The sequence below is a fragment of the Manis pentadactyla genome, chromosome 11 (genome assembly GCF_030020395.1).
Source record: "Manis pentadactyla isolate mManPen7 chromosome 11, mManPen7.hap1, whole genome shotgun sequence".
NCBI lineage: Eukaryota > Metazoa > Chordata > Mammalia > Pholidota > Manidae > Manis > Manis pentadactyla.
The window spans coordinates 35,149,721-35,169,740 of record NC_080029.1 but is presented as its reverse complement, the minus strand read 5'-3'; positions in this window follow the sequence as shown (position 1 = coordinate 35,169,740).

Below are 20,020 nucleotides of genomic sequence, written 5' to 3'. Positions count from 1 at the left end.
TAGCAAGATTAAAACATTGTCTCAAGGAAAAGCAACTTGAAACACTGACTGGCCAACTGGACATAAGGCAGGGGACTTTAAGGAAAAGCTAAGAAACTCTAAGGTTTTAAATCTGAGTGGTTACAAAAATCTGTGACTAGGTGGAGAGCCTGCCTAGTGCTGTGGGAGTTAAATGATTAACTGCTAAGTTTGATGATAACCTCCTATAAAGATCTGGTGAGCTACAAACGTGGGGGAAAGAAGCCGTTAGGGCTGGGGGCCCAGATTTTGGAGAAACTGACATCCACTGTGAAGTTGTGAGAATGGGTATGTTATCTTCTCTAAGGGAAAGAACATAGAAGGAGAAGAATAAGAAAGTGCTATCCAACTCTGAAGGCACCTCTGTCGGGGCAGAAGGAGGGACAGAGACTACAAGGAGATGGAGAGGGAAAAGTCCAAGAAGGAAGAGGTATTAGGGGTTTTGCAGAGAAACAGAACCAATAGGATGTATACCTGCATACAGAAGGATTTATTTGAAGGAATTGGCCTGTCCAAATTCTGGCAAATCCAAAATCTGCAGTTTAGCAGGCAGAGCCCCAGGGAAGAGCCAGTGATGCAGTCCAACTTCAAGGGCTGCCTGCTGTCCAACTTCAAAGGCCCACCTACATTATGGAAGGCAGGTTACTATACTCAAAGTCTAGCAATTTAAATGTTAATCTAATTTAAAAATCATCCTTATAGAAACACCCAGGAAAATGTTTGACCAAATATCTGGGCACTGTGGCCCAGCCAAGAGGACCCATAAAAATCAATGATCGCAGAAGATAAAGACGTATCTTCAGAAAGACCAAGCATAGGGTTTTCAAGATAGATTATGATAATCAAACATGAGTATCATCTGAGAGGCCAAGGATTATGAAGGAAAAATCCTCTGTATTTTCATCTGGGGATCACAGCCAATCACCTTTTTTATGTTACTAAGTGTAAGATAGTATTAAGAGCATAAACTTCAGGTCAAAAAAATTCTGCGAGCACATTCTGACTCAGCCATTACTTGCTGTGACCTTGCACAAATTAGCTCCCTCTCTGGGTCTCAATTCTTCCATTTCTAAAATAGGAATATTGTATCTATTTCTTAAAATTATCTTGAGCACTAAATGAAATGATGTTTTTGAGTGTCTAGTACATACTAAATGCTTACAGTGACTCAGACTCTTTCATCAGATTAAATTGATTAGGTTATTGGTGGACTAGTATTATCATCATCTTGATCATTACCTTCATCTATCCCATATTCTGAGGATACAATTTAGAGTAGAAGGATTAAAGAGGAGATGGATTAAAGACAAAAGGAAACATTAGAGAGGGAAAGAAGACTAAGGAAAAATGTGTGCTGCACTGGATTGCAGACCCAGCATTCTATGCTCCAACCTAGTCCTAAGACTTGGACGCTTTTGATTCATTCCCTCCCCTTTACAAGCAAGGAAACATTTGCAATATTAATGTACTGACTTCTCCCAACCCTTAGCTCAGTAACAGAATCAAAACTAGAGAGCAGACCTTTTTCTTCTATTTTGTTCTTTTGTTATCAGATCAGTACATTCCCAACTCCCATGACTTAGCCTTTGATGTTGCATTTCTAGAAAATTTCCAATGAGAATGAGGGTCATAGTGGACCTCATCACTCCTCTCCACCAGTGGTGGTGAGGCAAATGAGGAGGCAGCAGATGTGGCACTCACACCACACAAAGCAGGCATGGATTCTGACTCTTACATTTTACTCAGGATTCTCTGACAGTCAAAAACACCTAACATTTCATCTTTCAGTCCAGTGGAACAGAGGTTAATGACTTGTCCAAAGAAACAAAACAAAAGACTCAAATTCAATTAAAAAGATCTCAGAAACAAGTCAGGCATAAAGAGTGTTCCAGAAACTCTACAATTGAATTTTTTTCATTGATAAATGATCCTGCCATCATTGTAGATAAGGTAACATATCTAATTCCTATAATTCTATACCATTAACTGAAGCCTGTAGGAGATGCATTGATGGAAAGAAAGATCAATGGGACTGAAAGGAACATATTCCACTTCATCCCTCTCTCCAAATTCAATTTTTTACCAGGTATTCTGATAGTGTCATTTTCCACCCCTGCCTGAGGCCAATTCTCATTTATACAACCCTAATGAAGACAACTGATCACCAAGCACCTAACCTAGGAAAGACCTCAATCATTGCCCCCAGACAAACCTCTTCGCCTTGGAAATTTTATCCTACATTCTGCATTCCAAATAGAAAGAAATAAACTGGAAAATGAGCAGAAAGAGAAGAGGTAGAAAAATGATTGAAAGGCTGAGTAAGTTCATAAACAGGGGAATCTGCTTCAGTATTACAAAGTGTCAAGCACCCTTGCTTTATGCTTAAATCAGACTTGGTTTGCCTCTTCTAAGCAAGCATCAACATCCAAATCATTCCCTTGGTAGTGTATCTGTGGCCTGTTATGTGACACACAATGTCACACATTGCCAGTATGAAGGAAAGACATGATCCTCGAACCAATATTACTCCCTGTGTCATCTTGGACAAGTGATTTAATCTCTGTTTGACTCAGCTTTCTCATCTGTAAAATGGGCATAGTAACAGACTTTACCTCAAAGGTTGTGAGGAGAATTGAGTGATGTATGATGTAGTTATGTGCTGTTGTAGAGACATCGTCAAAAGAACATAGGCTAACAGAATAATTCCACTAGGACCATAACAAAGGAAATGATACTGGGGCTGGGCCTTAAAAGAATTGAGTAAGGGTTTAAGAAGAATGGAAAAGGGTTGGAAAAGCCATCCTAGAGAGACCAGTATCATAATGGCACAGAGGTGAAAATACACACAAGCCACTGGCTGGTGAGAAGCTGGAATGTAAGAAAACTGGGAGTAGAGTGACTGCTAGAGCCTCAGGCCTTATCTGCCAGGCTCTGCTGGGCCTGTGCATGAAGGAAAAGGCTGTGAAGATGATCTAAGGGGCCCTTGCTACACAGAGAAGCAGTCTTTGACTGGGCACAGGAAGAGTGGTCCTGGAAGAGGAGGAAGGAGCATCTCCTACCTGCTGCCATTAATTCCCTCAGTGTTCCGTTCCCATTACTGCCCCACAGGAGGGGCAGGAAGGATGGACGTGATGTTCGGCCTGGGGAGGGATGTTCTTCCAGTTACATTCAAACAGTGGTAATCCTTGGCAAGTTTCTGATTGGAGCCTTCTGTTCCAGAATTTTCTGTCTGAGCACAGCCTTCATAAGCCCCTACCCACAGGCTTCCCTTTGCTCCTCACTCTCCAGAGCCCCTCAGCTCTCTGAGGAAGGGGCAGCCCAGGTGAGGAGATCTGGGAAGACTATGGGGGTACAGGGGTGACCTCACTAGCCACAGCATCTGTCCTCTGATGGGGAGGCCAGACTGTCAGGGGACAGAGAGAGGCAGACACAGAGAGGGAAGAAGAGACATGGAGGGAGATAGAGAGTCAAAAACAGAGCGGGAGAGAGTCTGAGTGTATCGAGAAACCTTTTGTGCTCCACTCACAGTGCCCCAAAGTGGATGGGGATGTGGAGGTGGAAGAGGACTGGTTCTCTCCACACCATCATTCTCAAGGGGTCCCTGTGGAATCTGTGCTCCTGTCTCATGCCCTTAGGCTCTGCTGGATTGGAGGCCCTGGGTCCCAGGGCAGGGACATAGCTGCACTTCTACAAGAAGCTACGATTGCCATCTATTCACTCAGGCTTCTCATGCCAGTGAATGAGAAGCCAAGGAAAGGAGTTAGGGTGTTGGCAGGAGTAACTGGGCCTGATGACCACAAGGAGCGGGGCTTCTACTCTACAGTGAGAGGCAGGAGTACATCTGGAACTCAGGGGATGCCCTGGGATGTCTCTCAGGGCTTCCTGCTCCCAGTGGCTGTAAAACGGCCATTTGTACAACTATCACCTGGAAAGGCTCAGAGCTCTTGGAGAATAAGTTTGGGAACTAGCAGCTTTGACTCACCAAAGTGTTTGCTGAGGTGAGGGAAACAGAGAAGGTGTGGTTGAAGAAGTGGATAATGAATCTCAATCCAAGCCTTGGGACCAGTTATAAGATCACAAACCAGTGGCATGTTCCACTAAGCTTCTTTCTGTCCTAAGTCTTTTGTAGAACTGGCGGTCAGCCAACACCTTAAAGTCTCCATGACAAGTTGAACTGAATGGAGACATCACTAGCTCTGCACTGTGCAAAGAAGGACCTTGCCTCCTGCTGTTGCCATATTAACCAGCTTTGCACAAGCATAAACAGTGAGCTCCGGGCCTAAGTTGCACCATGCCTCAGTGTTTCCAGGACACAACAGCAGGAATCCCAGCCGAGAAATGCAAAGAAGTTGACACCCCGTAGGGCAATCCTGAATGCACTCAGTGGGTGTCCCTCCCTTCTGTCATTTAGCAGACAATTCTGGGCCCATTTTGCATGACTCCTCAGAGCATCCCGGTAGGGTTGAGCGGTCTGCAGGAGTGACTAATTCAAGAACACCACCAATAGGCGCCTTCCTGCTTTCCCTGTCACATGCTTTCCATCTTCACTCCTGGTCCCGGGAGGTTAGTTCCCAAAATCAGCTGCCCACACTCAAGCTCTTAGCTCAGCTCTTTTCTGAGGGAGGGAAACCCAGGTTAAGACATATCCTTGTTGGAAGGAAAGGGGGAGATAGAGAAGAGAGCCACAATGGGAAATACAGAGGCCAACAGCACCAGCAAATATCACAAGGAAGAAAGCTCAGAAAAGAGGGGGGATGCTCCATGTTCCCAGACCGATCAAATTCCCGGGTCAGCTTCTGGGTCAGAGAGGCAGTATTAAGTTTGAAGTGGGAATAAGAGGCCAGTGAGGGATGTGGCTGAGGAAGGAAAACTGCCCAGAGAGCATGTAACAATCCAAACCTCTCACCACCCCTGCCGTGGCCCTGCCCAGATGCTACAGCCACATCTCAGAGCATCTCTGGGGCAGAAAGGACCATGTCGGGGGGGAGCTGAGGCCCCTTCAGAACAAGGCATCCTCCTAGAGGAGGCAGACTGAAGGGCCAGGGCGTAGTTGTGAGTGGGCTGAGCCACCTCCTTCAGGGAGAACTGCCAAGCTTGGGAGACTGGGCCAGCTTCCAGGGCCAGGAGCAGAATCATAAACAGGAGACTAAGTCAGGACTTCTGCACCAGGCAGAAACAGGAGTGGACCAGGAACAGGAAGGACACACCTGTGCACAGGCAGGGACCACCCCCCCTCACTGTGGCTCTCCTGTACCTGTGGTGGTCTACCTCCAGGGTATGGAGAGGTGATCCAGGTCAGTGACACAGGAAAAAGCAGTTACTCCTGACAGTGTGTTAAGAACTATAACAGCTCAGAGCACTACTCCAAAGATGTTTATACTTTAGTGCAGTATCTCTTGAAGATTTTTTTTCCAATCACTATTTATTGAGCACCTACCATGTGCTGCTTGCTACTTTAAGCACAGCAGTGAACAGAATCCCTGCCTTAATGGAGCACATAGTCTTACCAGGAAACACAATGTCTTACTGTAAATAAATGACTGAGAGAATTTCAAGTGAAGGCAGGATGTGGGGTGCATTCCTGGTGCCCCTCAAATCACACCCTATCAATCACTGTTTAGCTACTGGTAAAACTGGCCATCTTTCAGCCCTATAAATAGAAAAAACCTGCAGTTAAGCTAACATCTCTGAATGACCACAGTGAAGAGTGAAGTGTCTCAGCAACAGCCCAAGGCACAGGGTGGGGCCTAAGAAAGGATGAGGTGAGAGTAGGGCAAGATGGATGGAGGCTGCCAAGGCTGGGAGTGCTGACCACCCATGAGCTAACAAGAGCAGGTGTTCAGAATCCGAGGGCCCACTAGGGAAGCCTGTGCCTACCCCTTCCCCATGGACAGAGGGGAGCTCCCTCGATACAGGTGGGTCAGGAGTCACAGACAACAAGACCATGGGGAGTGTCACCCATCTGTCTCACCTCCTTTCTCTGCAACCTGGGTCCGACCCATGGCAGCCTTGGGTGGCAGGGGATGAGGAGCAATAGATGCAGCCTCAGGGTCCCCTCAGGATCCCTCTGAGGCACCAAACCCAATTCCTCTGTGGGAAGGGTCTGTCGCACCTTCCATGGGCCTGCTAAGCTCTGGCAACAATACAGCCCTGCAGATTTACTCTTGTCGCTGCTAAGTCATGCAGTGCCCAGGCTTTAGGAGATGCTCCATGTCTACCCTGCTCTCAGGGCTGGATTTGCTTGCTGCCCTGAGTCTGTGTCTCAGGGAAGAGTCCCAGATGCCCCCTGAGCTGTGACCTCCCCCATGTTTACCTGCTCCCTAGTCTGGCCTGTTCCTAGTTGCTCTCTTGGAAACGGAGGTCCACTCTGAGCCCCAGCTCCCTTAGTTGCATGGGGAAACCATTCCTGTCCCCTGCAGCTCAGTACCCCAGCTGCCACCTGGAATCCTGCTCCAAAGAGAAGAACACTCAGAACCACAGTGCTGCCAATGCAGACCCCAAGGACCATCTCAGATACTGGGCTACTCCTGATGCCACCCCTCACCTCTCAGCGTCTGTCTCTCTGAGTTTTAGGCTGAGTGGTAAGGCTGTCCAGATGGTCTCATTTCGGGGACCCTTTCCTGGCTCTTCTCTCCATCTGCTTCAACTCCCTTCCAGCCTGATTCATGGCTCAGTATGCATGGATTTGGATAGCCACAGTTCTGACCAGGAAGTGAATATATATATGCATATTATATACACAGATATATGTACTGCAAGCTATAAATGTAGATATACACAAGAGAAACCTTTTCCTAATATAAAGATCCAAGGTTTTATAATGGTTTTAAATTACTCCATTTTCTGTAACAAAGTTACACACACACACACACACACACACACACACACACACACACACACCACTTTATCTTAAACATAAGTTGACAGGGTGTGAAACTGCATCTGGTTTACTACACAGTGAAACACCTTAATGATACCCTTAGAAATAATGCCTTTTCTCTGAACCACTTTTCTTTTTAGTATTTAATATATGTTATTACCACAATTTTCATGTTTTTCAAAAATACTCTGCAAAATCCATTTTCTTTGTTGTGGAACTAAACCTAAGGAGCAAGGATCCCTGTCTATGTTGTTAACAAGTATTTTGAGATTTATTTAGAGATGCATAACTCCACCAAATAGAGCATATAGACTTATGAGATGCTGAAAAGGTGTCATGTCTGTAAAGACACCCTCTGGCCTAAGATTAAATTAAAACTATGAAGATGGGGGTTTTACCCTCAAAAGTCTTTGCTGGTTGTCTGGGACCAAAAAAATTATAATGATGAAGTCAATAGCAAAGCAAAGAACAATTTTTTATCAATCAGGATTCATATTTTAAGTTGAAGTGAAGAAAACACAACTCAAAATAACTCAAGCAAAAAAAAAAAAACATGAGAGAAAGGACTGTGGGGAGTGGGTTTCAACACACTCAAGGCCAGGAATTCAAAGGGATGTTATCAGATCTCTCTCCCTTTCAGTAATGCTTCTCTCAGTGTGGTAGCCTCATTCTCTCTGACTGAAGAAGGATTTTGGTTGCATAAAATTCTAACCATCACCCCCAAAGATATAGAAAATCCCAGAGAAGACTCTCATTGGTCCTGCCTTGGTCACATGCCCCCACATGTCAAATCACTGTGGCCTGGAGGATGAGGTACTATGATTGGCCAGAGTCTGGTCACATGCTTAGTGTGTGTGGCTTAGTAAAGCAGAGCACCAATATTTATAGTCCCACCAGAACCACATAGTATAGAAAAATAGTTTAAAAATGTAGAAAAATGGACATTTCCCTAAGGAAAGGGAGTACTAGAAGAGGGTAGAAGGGAAACGAGGCAGACAAAACAATAGACACCTATTGCAAAATTCAATGCACTGGTTTTCCTCACTTTACACGTAACCTCTCACAGTTTCTCCTCTTCCAATAAAAGTGAGTAAGAGGACTATCCATATTCACACATACACACAAACAGAAGAATGAAGAAAGGCTCAGAAAATGCACAGGACTCTACCAGTCAGCATTGCTCTGCAGTGGGATCTCTGTTTCCAGGAGCCAAGTTCAAGTCAGAGGTGAATGTGAGTGAGAAAGCTCACTTCCTCCAGGGCCATTCAGAGCAAGTAGAGGAAAGGTTAGCCAACACTGCGAAAACAGCAGAGTCAGGCAGGGCTCAGCGCTAAAGCCGCTGTTACCACCCCACCCCAAGCAGTGCAGTGCGAACACCTGCCTCCTGCCCCTGATTATGACTACTTCTACTTGGGTGGTCCTGCGCACCTCCATTGCGCACTTTGTGCCTAGCACTGATAGTAGTTCTCTTGTCCCACCTTCTTCTTATCACCCTAACCAGGGTTTAGCCACCTTTTTGGATTCTGCTTTTTGCTTCTGTGGGAGTTTCGATTTCCCAATTTGACTGAGACTTATACAAAGGCAATTCATTCCCACCCTACTAAAGTAATTACATGATTCTGGCTCTCTAAACTCCCAAAGTCTTATTCCTTGTTCTGAAAACACTGATCTTAATCACCCATTCTGGTAACATCCCCACCTCTTCTGTTCATAAACGCTTCCTTCAAAACACTATATTTTAAATTACTGTCCTTCAACATGCCCTTTTACCAGCTCGTCCTCTGGATTTGGCTTCTGCTATTCTCATCACCTGGTTGATTCTTTCTCCCATTAAAATTCCAGTCGCTCTTCAAATGTTACTTCAAAATAACCTTCTTTTCTTCATGGATAAACTCCTAGACCACGTCCCTGGGAAATGACTGCCATCATTAGTATTACTATTTGGTGTTGAATCAAGCTAATTTAAGTGGTTTTCAAGTATGAGATTTCTCTACTCATTTCTCTGATATTCTGCCACCACTTTCAGAAAACGATTTCACCCAACTCCAGCCAAAACAACTAATACATGCTCTGGATAAGAGGACTATCCATATTCATACATACACACAAACAGAAGTACTGCTTTGGGGGATTTTTATAAGAATTTAAGATTGAGAGAGAACTGTGAGTGTGCCATGCAAAATACGAGCCTTAGTCTCATGAGCTAAGGGAAGCAAATTTACGTGAATCTATGAATCTCAGAACCACATACAAAATCTGTGAGAATCTGATACTACAGGGGTTGCTCATTTGAAACTTGGAGATTTTGCTACTAGACATCAATTAACTACAGAACTCACTGCCAAATACATTCACTAGAAAGTTAGCCTACAAAAAGAATGAACTATATTCCAAGGGAATCAAATATACAAATAAGTTCCTAGAGCTTCTAAGTCTTACCATTAGAGCACAGTTGTGGTCAGAGCTCATAAAACATGTAAACAGTTCTTAAAATATTCTTTCCTTTATAAACTGCCCTAACTTAATAGAGGTTCATTTCTGAAGTTGTCTCTACCTAAGAGTTTCCAAATTGTTAGTATTCTGTTCTTTATCACAGTAAGCTATTCCAGAGATTTCCCTGGTGGGCACCTGAGACTTACAGATATCTTTTAGAAATATATTTCAAAAACCAGGAACTTCTCCTTACAACCAGACTTCTAAAAAGCATTCTTGCTCTGTTGTCACCTACTGTAGTCTGGCTGCTGGTCTCATCACTTGAATATCTCTTACCAGGTTTTTTACCACCACCTGCTGACAAAGCTAATGAGAAACTTTGGGGCCCTATATTACTTGACTTCTCTGTGACATTGACACTGGGGGGAGTCACCTCCTTGCTTTAGAAATGTATCCCCTGGAACTCAGTCTTTGCATCTCCTTCCTCTGCATTCACCTGAGAAACCTTGACTGCTAATGGATTCACCTCCCCACTGGCCATCTTCCCCTTCACACCCACAGCACTCAACTTCACACTCAAACCTGCTCCCCTTCCAATGTCCCCATCTCTGAAAGGGCACCACCCCATCTGCTCTGCAGTTGCGAGTCACCCAAGATTCCACTTCTCTCAGTCCTCACATCTTATCAGGTACTAGTTCTTACTGGTTCTGCCTTCCAAATCCCTCAGGTAGGTTCCTCTCTCCCTGCCTTTGCCAGAGCCCAAGTACAGGCACCGTTTCTTGCCAATGCCTTGTAGCCTTCTGGCTGGTCTCTTTGCTTCCATTTCTTTCCTTCCCATCCATCCTCCCACTGCTGCCAGGATGATCTGAAAATGGCATTGTGTCTCTCCCCTGATCAGAATCATTCAATGACTTTAAATCCCCTACTGGCATATCCCAAATTCCCCATCATAGTATATGAATTGTTCCCTGCTTACCTGCTCTGTGCCTTCTCTGGCTCTCCCCGACCAGACATTCCAAACTATGAATGGATCCCAAAATATACCAGCTCTCCCAGGCCTCTTTGCTTTCACATAGGTTGTCTTCTCTGCCTGAAATATCCTCTCCCTGCTGGTCTTCCTCGCAATCCATTGCTCACTCTTCAAGTCTCAGCCCACATGCTACCTCCTCTGAAACATTTCTGACCCCCTGGGCAGTATTAAGTTCTGTCATCTATATTTTCACTGTACTCACCACTCAATAATAACTAACCTTTATTCAGTAAGCATTCAATAATCAGTGATAACTAATCTTAAGCACCTACTATATGTGGGGCACCATTAATGCACTTTTGCAATTTAAATCCTCACAATCCTATAAGGTAAGTACTACTATTATTATTCTTATTTTACAATAAGAAAACTGAGGTACTCAGTAATTAAATAACTTGTCCAAGGCCATAAAGCTAGTGACGGTGTCATGATTTAAAGCCTACAGCCTATGCTCATAAACCTCTCCACTCTCTAGCCTTCATTAGAGGAATCACATGCTCGTGTGGCCACCATCCTGTGGCATGCTCATGCTTCCTGAGGATGCCTTATCTATCTTTGTTTTCTCAGGGACCACACAGATCCCAGCACACAGGACTCAACACATGTTTGGTAAAGGAATGTGTGAATGAATACGTGGATGAGTGCATAAATGAGACAAGGGTTCACAATACCTCTTGTAGGCATTTTTGCTCAGTGCCTCCCAAGCCCCTGGTCTGTTCTTTCTTCAGCATGAGTGTACCATCCAAACTGGTGCATCCTGCAAAACCTGGAAGTCCCTTCATTGTGAACAGCCTTGAATGAACAGCAAGAGGCAAAAATCACCAATCAAGCACTACCTGCGTGAGAACCAGGTGTGGACAATGCTGTTGGAATATGTCGCTGCCACTGCAGCTCAAGGGTATAGAAGACTGACCACACAGGCCCAGTGCCAGCAGACCCACTTTCAAGGGCCACCTCTGGACTGAGCCAAAAGACTTGTAGCCTGAGCACTTGGCCTGGGGTTTGATTGCTTTTGCCTCTGCCTTTTTTACCCTACAAAAGGGTGAAGAAAAAAGGACATCCAGGGACTAGTCTACACGGTGTCATCTTTTTTCTCAACTTCTTCCTCCCTTCCAACAAAGTTCTTGACTTTGCTGATTTTACTTCAGATTCTTTCCATAGGAGTTCTATGCCCTTTATTCCTATCTGCTTTACTCTTGGCCTACAGAGAACCCTAAAGCATACCAGAAATGAGGTCACTGGGGCTTGCTCCTTTCTCTATCCTCACTTTCAAGCTGACTACAGTCTAGAACGCTATCCAAGCATGTGAAATCACATGACTCAAAGGTTGCATACCCAGACTCCAGAGGTAGGCCCCCTGGCTATGAATCTCAATGTCATCACTTACTAATTCTGACTGTGCACAGGCTTTTTAGACTCCTGACTGCCTCAGTTCCCACATCTGTAAAATGGGGTTAGTCATAGCACACATCTTATAGGATAGTTGGCATTTTAGAACAATAATATCAAATGCTTAGAAAAATGCCTGCCACATAATAAGTGCTTAATAAATTCTTACTTTTTGATTATCATTAATAATAATACCAAGTGGTGAGTCCCTATGGAATATAGAGCCAGTGTTGTGGGGTGATATAAGAATTGAAGTCCCCAGAGGGGGTGGAAGATGGCAGCGTGAGTAGAGCAGTGGAAATCTCCTCCCAAAACCACATATATCTATGAAAATATAACAAAGACAACCCTTCCTAGAATGAAGACCAGAGGACACAGGACAATATCCAGACCACATCTGCACCTGAGAGAACCCAGCGCCTCGCGAAGGGGGTAAGATACAAGCCCCGGCCCAGCGGGAGCCGAGAGCCCATCCCCCCAACTCCCGGCGGGAGAAGAGTAGGCAGAGCAGGAGGGAGACAGAGCCCAGGACTGCCGAACACCCAGCCCCAGCCATCCGGGCCAGAGTGCAGGGCCCTGGATACTAGGAAAACAGGGCAGCAAGAACAGTGAGCGGGAACCGTAGGCCAGGCGCTGGAGGACACCAGAAAAGCGAGCGACCATTTTCTTTTTTTTGCTGTTTTGTTTTGGCGAGCGCTTTTTGGAAGTCTTAAAGGGATAGGGCCCCCAATACTAGGGAAACAGGGCAGCAAGACCGGCGAGCAGATGCCTGAGGCTGGCGCTGGAGAATAAAGAAAAACGAGCGGCCACCTTTTATATTTTTTTTATTTTTATTTTTATTTTTTTTAATTAAAAAAAATTTTTTTTTTTAATTTAAATTTTTTTTTTTTTTTTTTGTGGTCGTTGTTTTGTTTTGGCGGGTGCTTTTTGAAAGTCTTAAAGGGGCAGGGCAGGACACTTAATCCAGAGGTAGGGAATCCGGGGATGTCTGGGCACCCTAACCCCTGGGCTGCAGGGAGCAGGGTGGTCCTTACAGAGATAAATAGCCTCCAGGCCGCTCCCCCTCCAACGCGACTCCACCACTTTGGAGGAGCTGCCCGAGCCAGGCCACGCCCACAGCAACAGTGGAGATAAACTCGATAGCAGCCGGGCAGGAAGCAGAAGCCATGTCTGCGCGCAGCTGCCCAGCACAAGCCACTAGAGGTCGCTGTTCTCCCAGGAGAGGAGGGCCACAAACCAACAAGAAGGGAAGTTATTCCAGCTCTCACTCGTCCCAGCTCTGCAAACTATTCCTATCACCATGAAAAGGCAAAACTACAGGCAGACAAAGATCACAGAGACAACACCAGAGAAGGAGACAGACCTAACCAGTCTTCCTGACAAAGAATTCAAAATAAGAATCATAAACATGCTGATGGAGATGCAGAGAAATACGCAAGAGAAATGGGATGAAGTCCGGAGGGAGATCACAGATACCAGAAAGGAGATCACAGAAATGAAACAAACTCTGGAAGGGTTTATAAGCAGAATGAATAGGATGCAAGAGGCCATTGATGGAATTGAAACCAGAGAACAGGAACGCATAGAAGCTGACATAGAGAGAGATAAAAGGATCTCGAGGAATAAAACAATGTTAAGAGAACTGTGTGACCAATCCAAAAGGAACAATATCCGTATTATAGGGGTTCCAGAAGAAGAAGAGAGAGGAAAAGAGATGGAAAGTATCTTAGAAGAAATAATTGCTGAAAACTTCCCCAAACTGGAGGAGGAAATAATCGAACATACCACAGAAATACACAGAACCCCCAACAGAAAGGATCCAAGGAGGACAACACCAAGACACATAATAATGAAAATGGCAAAGATCAAGGACAAAGATAGAGTTTTAAAGGCAGCTAGAGAGAAAAAGGTCACCTATAAAGGAAAACCCATCAGGCTAACATCAGACTTCTCGACAGAAGCCCTACAGGCCAGAAGAGAATGGCATGATATATTTAATACAATGAAACAAAAGGGCCTTGAACCAAGGATACTGTATCCAGCACGACTATCATTCAAATATGACGGTGGGATTAAACAATTCCCAGACAAACAAAAGCTGAGGGAATTTGCTTCCCACAAACCACCTCTACAGAACATCTTACAGGGACTGCTCTAGATGGGAGCACTCCTAGAAAGAGCACAGCACAAAACACCCAACATATGAAGAATCGAGGAGGAGGAATAAGAAGGGAGAGAAGAAAAGAATCTCCAGACAGTGTATATAACAGCTCAATAAGCGAGCTAAGTTAGGCAGTAAGATACTAAAGAGGCTAACCTTGAACCTTTGGTAACCACGAATTTAAAGCCTGCTATGGCAGTAAGTACATATCTTTCAATAGTCACCCTGAATGTTAATGGACTGAATGCACCAATCAAAAGACACAGAGGAATAGAATGGATAAAAAAGCAAGACCCATCTATATGCTGCTTACAAGAAACTCACCTCAAACCCAAAGACATGTACAGACTAAAAGTCAAGGGATGGAAAAACATATTTCAAGCAAACAACAGCGAGAAGAAAGCAGGGGTTGCAGTACTAATATCAGACAAAATAGACTTCAAAACAAAGAAAGTAACAAGAGATAAAGAAGGACACTACATAATGATAAAGGGCTCAGTCCAACAAGAGGATATAACCATTCTAAATATATATGCACCCAACAGAGGAGCACCAGCATATGTGAAACAAATACTAACAGAACTAAAGAGGGAAATAGACTGAAATGCATTCATTCTAGGAGACTTCAACACACCACTCACCCCAAAGGATAGATCCACCAGGCAGAAAATAAGTAAGGACACAGAAGCACTGAACAACACAGTAGAGCAGATGGACCTAATAGACATCTACAGAACTCTACATCCAAAAGCAACAGGATACACATTCTTCTCAAGTGCACATGGAACATTCTCCAGAATAGACCACATACTAGGCCACAAAAAGAGCCTCAGTAAATTCCAAAAGATTGAAATCCTACCAACCAACTTTTCAGACCACAAAGGCATAAAACTAGAAATAAACTGTACAAAGTAAGCCAAAAGGCTCACAAACACATGGAGGCTTAACAACACGCTCCTAAATAATCAAATGGATCAATGACCAAATCAAAATGGAGATCCAGCAATATATGGAAACAAATGACAACAACAATACTAAGCCCCAACTTCTGTGGCACACAGCAAAAGCAGTCTTAAGAGGAAAGTATATAGCAATCCAAGCATATTTAAAAAAGGAAGAACAATCCCAAATGAATGGTCTAATGTCACAATTATGGAAATTGGAAAACGATGAACAAATGAGGCCTAAGGTCAGCAGAAGGAGGGACATAATAAAGAACAGAGAAGAAATAAATAAAATTGAGAAGAATGAGAGCTGATTCTTCGAGAAAATAAACAGTATAGATAAGCATCTAGCCAGTCTTATTAAGAGGAAAAGAGAGTCAACACAAATCAACAGTATCAGAAACGAGAAAGGAAAAATCACAACGGACCCCACAGAAATACAAAGAATTCTTAGAGAATACTATGAAAACCTATATGCTAACAAGCTGGGAAACCTAGGAGAAATGGACAACCTCCTAGAAAAATACAACCTTCCAAGACTGACCCAGAAAGAAACAGAAAATCTAAACAGACCAATTACCAGCAACGAAATTGAAGCGGTAATCAAAAAACTACCAAAGAACAAAATCCCCGGGCCAGATGGATTTACCTCGGAATTTTATCAGACATACAGGGAAGACATAATACTCATTCTCCTTAAAGTTTTCCAAAAAATAGAGGAAGAGGGGATACTCCCAAACTCATTCTATGAAGCTAACATCACCCTAACACCAAAACCAGGCAAAGACCCCACCAAAAAAGAAAACTACAAACCAATATCCCTGATGAACGTAGATGCAAAAATACTCAACAAAATATTAGCAAACCGAATTCAAAAATACATCAAAAGGATCATACACCATGACCAAGTGGGATTCATCCCAGGGATGCAAGGATGGTACAACATTCGAAAGTCCATCAACATCATCCACCACATCAACAAAAAGAAAGACAAAAACCACATGATCATCTCCATAGATGCTGAAAAAGCATTTGACAAAGTTCAACATCCATTCATGATAAAAACTCTCAGCAAAATGGGAATAGAGGGCAAGTACCTCAACATAATAAAGGCCATCTATGATAAACCCACAGCCAACATTATATTGAACAGCAAGAAGCTGAAAGCATTTCCTCTGAGACTGGGAACTAGACAGGGATGCCCACTCTCTCCACTGTTATTTAACATAGGACTGGAGGTCCTAGCCATGGCAATCAGACAAAACAAAGAAATACAAGGAATCCAGACTGGTAAAGAAGAAGTTAAACTGTCACTATTTGCAGATGACTTGATACTGTACATAAAAAACCCTAAAGACTCCACCGCAAAACTACTAGAACTGATATCAGAATACAGCAAAGTTGCAGGATACAAAATCAACACACAGAAATCTGTGGCTTTCCTATACACTAACAATGAACCAACAGAAAGAGAAATCAGGAAAACAACTCCATTCACAATTGCATCAAAAAAAATAAAATACCTAGGAATAAACCTAACCAAGGAAGTGAAAGACTTATACTCTGAAAACTACAAGTCACTCTTAAGAGAAATTAAAGGGGACACTAACAGATGGAAACTCATCCCATGCTTGTGGCTAGGAAGAATTAATATCATCAGAATGGCCATCCTGCCCAAAGCAATATACAGATTTGATGCAATCCCTATGAAACTACCAGCAACATTCTTCAGTGAACTGGAACAAATAATTCAAAAATTCATATGGAAACACCAAAGACCCCGAATAGCCAAAGCAATCCTGAGAAAGAAAAATAAAGTAGAGGGGATCTCACTCCCCAACTTCAAGCTCTACTATAAAGCCATAGTAATCAAGACAATTTGGTACTGGCACAAGAGCAGAGCCACAGACCAATGGAACAGACTAGAGAATCCAGACATTAACCCAGACATATGTGGTCAATTAATATTTGATAAAGGAGCCATGGACATACAATGGCGAAATGACAGTCTCTTCAACAGATGGTGCTGGCAAAACTGGACAGCTACATGTAGGAGAATGAAACTGGACCATTGTCTAACCCCATATACAAAAGTAAACTCAAAATGGATCAAAGACCTGAATGTAAGTCATGAAACCATTAAACTCTTGGAAGAAAACATAGGCAAAAACCTCTTAGACATAAACATGAGTGACCTCTTCTTGAACATATCTCCCCTGGCAAGGAAAACAACAGCAAAAATGAATAGGTGCAACTATATTAAGCTGAAAAGCTTCTGTACAGCAAAAGACACCATCAATAGAACAAAAAGGAACCTGACAGTATGGGAGAATATATTTGAAAATGCCAGATCTGATAAAGGCTTGACATCCAGAATATATAAAGAGCTCACATGCCTCAACAAACAAAAAACAAATAACCCAATTAAAAAATGGGCAGAGGAACTGAACAGACAGTTCTCCATAAAAGAAATACAGATGGCCAACAGACACATGAAAAGATGCTCCACATCGCTAATTATCAGAGAAATGCAAATTAAAACTACAATGAGGTATCACCTCACACCAGTAAGGATGGCTGCCATCCAAAAGACAAACAACAACAAATGTTGGCGAGGCTGTGGAGAAAGGGGAACCCTCCTACACTGCTGGTGGGAATGTAAGTTAGTTCAACCATTGTGGAAAGCAGTATGGAGGTACATCAAAATGCTCAAAACAGACCTACCATTTGACCCAGGAATTGCACTCCTAGGAATTTACCCTAAGAATGTAGCAATCAAGTATGAGAAAGATCAGTGCACCCCTATGTTTATTGCAGCACGATTTACAATAGCCAAGAATTGGAAGCAACCTAAATGTCCATCGATAGATGAATGGATAAAGAAGATGTGGTACATATACACAATGGAATACTACTCCGCCATAAGAAAAGGCAAATCCAACCATTTGCAGCAACATGGATGGAGCTGGAGGGTATTATGCTCAGTGAAACAAGCCAAGCGGAGAGAGAGAAATACCAAATGATTTCACTTATCTGTGGAATATAAGAACAAAGGAAAAACTGAAGGAACAAAACAGCAGCAGAATCACAGAACTCAAGAATGGACTAACAGGTACCAAAGGGAAAGGAACTGGGGAGGATGGGTGGGTAGGGAGGGATAAGGGGGGGAGAAGTAGGGGGGTATTAAGATTAGCATGCATGGGGGGGTAGGAGAAAAGGGATGGCTGTACAACACAGAGAAGGCAAGTAAGGATCCTACAACATTTTGCTATGCTGATGGACAGTGACTGTAAAGGAGTTTATAGGGGGGACCTGGTATAGGGGAGAGCCTAGTAAACATAATATTCGTCATGTAAGTGTAGATTAGTGATACCAAAAAAAAAAAAAAAGGGCAGTTCCTGTGTGGTAACCTCCAATGAGTTCTACACAAGAGTATAAAGGGCATATAAAAGTGTAGGCAAAGGGTCTGTTTGTGTTTATACAGAGGATCAAAGCCTAATTGGGCTACCCCGAAAATGAACTAAGATACGATATGAAAAAGAACTTCCAACATCAGCACTCTCTGGAAGACTTATGCCAGAAGATGATCATCAAAAAACCCCAACAAAGATCCACACACTGCTACAGCTGTAGATGCACTCATCCCACCAGTTCCTGGACTTGCCATGGGAATGAGGAAGGAGATATCTAAGCTGGCCTGTGCATACAGTAAAACAACAAATTTGACTGGATCTATACTGTTGGAACTCAATCAAGAAGTAGGAGAAGTGCAAATTGTAGTGCTCCAAAATCTTACAACTACAGACTATTTACTGTTAAAAGAACATAAGGGATGTGAACATTCCCCAGGAATGGGTTGTTTTAATTTGTCTGATTTCTCTCAGACTGTTCAAGTTCAGTTGGACAATATCCACCATATCATAGATAAGTTTTCACAAATGCCTAAAGTGCCTAACTGGTTTTCTTGGTTTCACTGGAGATCGCTGGTAATTACAGGTATGCTTTGGTTATGTAACTATACTCCTATTATGTTAATGTGTGTGCGCAATTTAATTAGTAGTTTAAAACCTATCCATGCTGAAGTTACTCTACAAGAAGATATGTCAAAGAAATAATCAATCTTCCCATGTTTTCTGCCACCTACTACTTCTATAGCTTTTCTTCTTCCCTCCTAATTACAACCCTTAAGTAGAATTCGTGCCTCATATCAAATTTACCGAGTATCATAATTCTTCCAAGTGGTAAAGATACCTCAAGACAAATGCTGGGCATAGAAGCTACAGGGCATAAATATGCAAAGAAATAAAAAGCTAACCATTTCAAACAATAAGGCTTCTCTCTCACTTACCAACTTTACATTTCCCTGTATGGCCCTGGAAGATGACTGGTTAGCCAGAGACGGGTAAGATTCCTCAAGGGAGGAACAACCTAAGACAGGCACAGTCGCAGGGGGGTCATCAGGTGAGAAATTGGGGATCAACGGAGGTGAGGCTTAGAACCTCACCCCCCCTGTTCTGAGAGAAATCTTCTGCATACGTGGATGTTTTATTGCCCTTGCCCAGCTTGGATTAACACATAGTCTACAGGCACACACCTGATCATCTACATTTGCTCTCTTATAACACTAAACTATGTTTTCTACCTTTACCTTGTATCTACCTACCACTTCAACATTTTATTAAAAATAATAATAATAAAGAGAGAAATGTGGTATCCACATATAAATCAAGTATAAAAATCAAATGAGTATTCATATTTGAACTGAGTGTTTATAGTTCATAATGCATGAGCAAAACCGAAGGTTTCTGTGATGGCTGCCCTTGTACTGTTGACCATGTAAGAACTTATTCACTATGTAAGAATTTGTACTCCATGTAAGAACTTGTTTGTTATGCCTCAGAAGATTGGAGACTGACAAAAATTAGGCTTGGGGTGGATTAATGATCGTGCATTGAGCATTGACTCCCCTATACAGAATTTTATTGTTGTTAACAACCATTTGATCAATAAATATGAGAGATGCCCTCACACACACACACACACACACACAAAAAAAAAAGTATACACTTCCAATGGTAAAATAATAAGTAACCGGGATGTAATGAATATAGTCAAGATATTGTAACAGCTTGGTAAGGTGATAGCTGGTACCTAGAATTGTCATG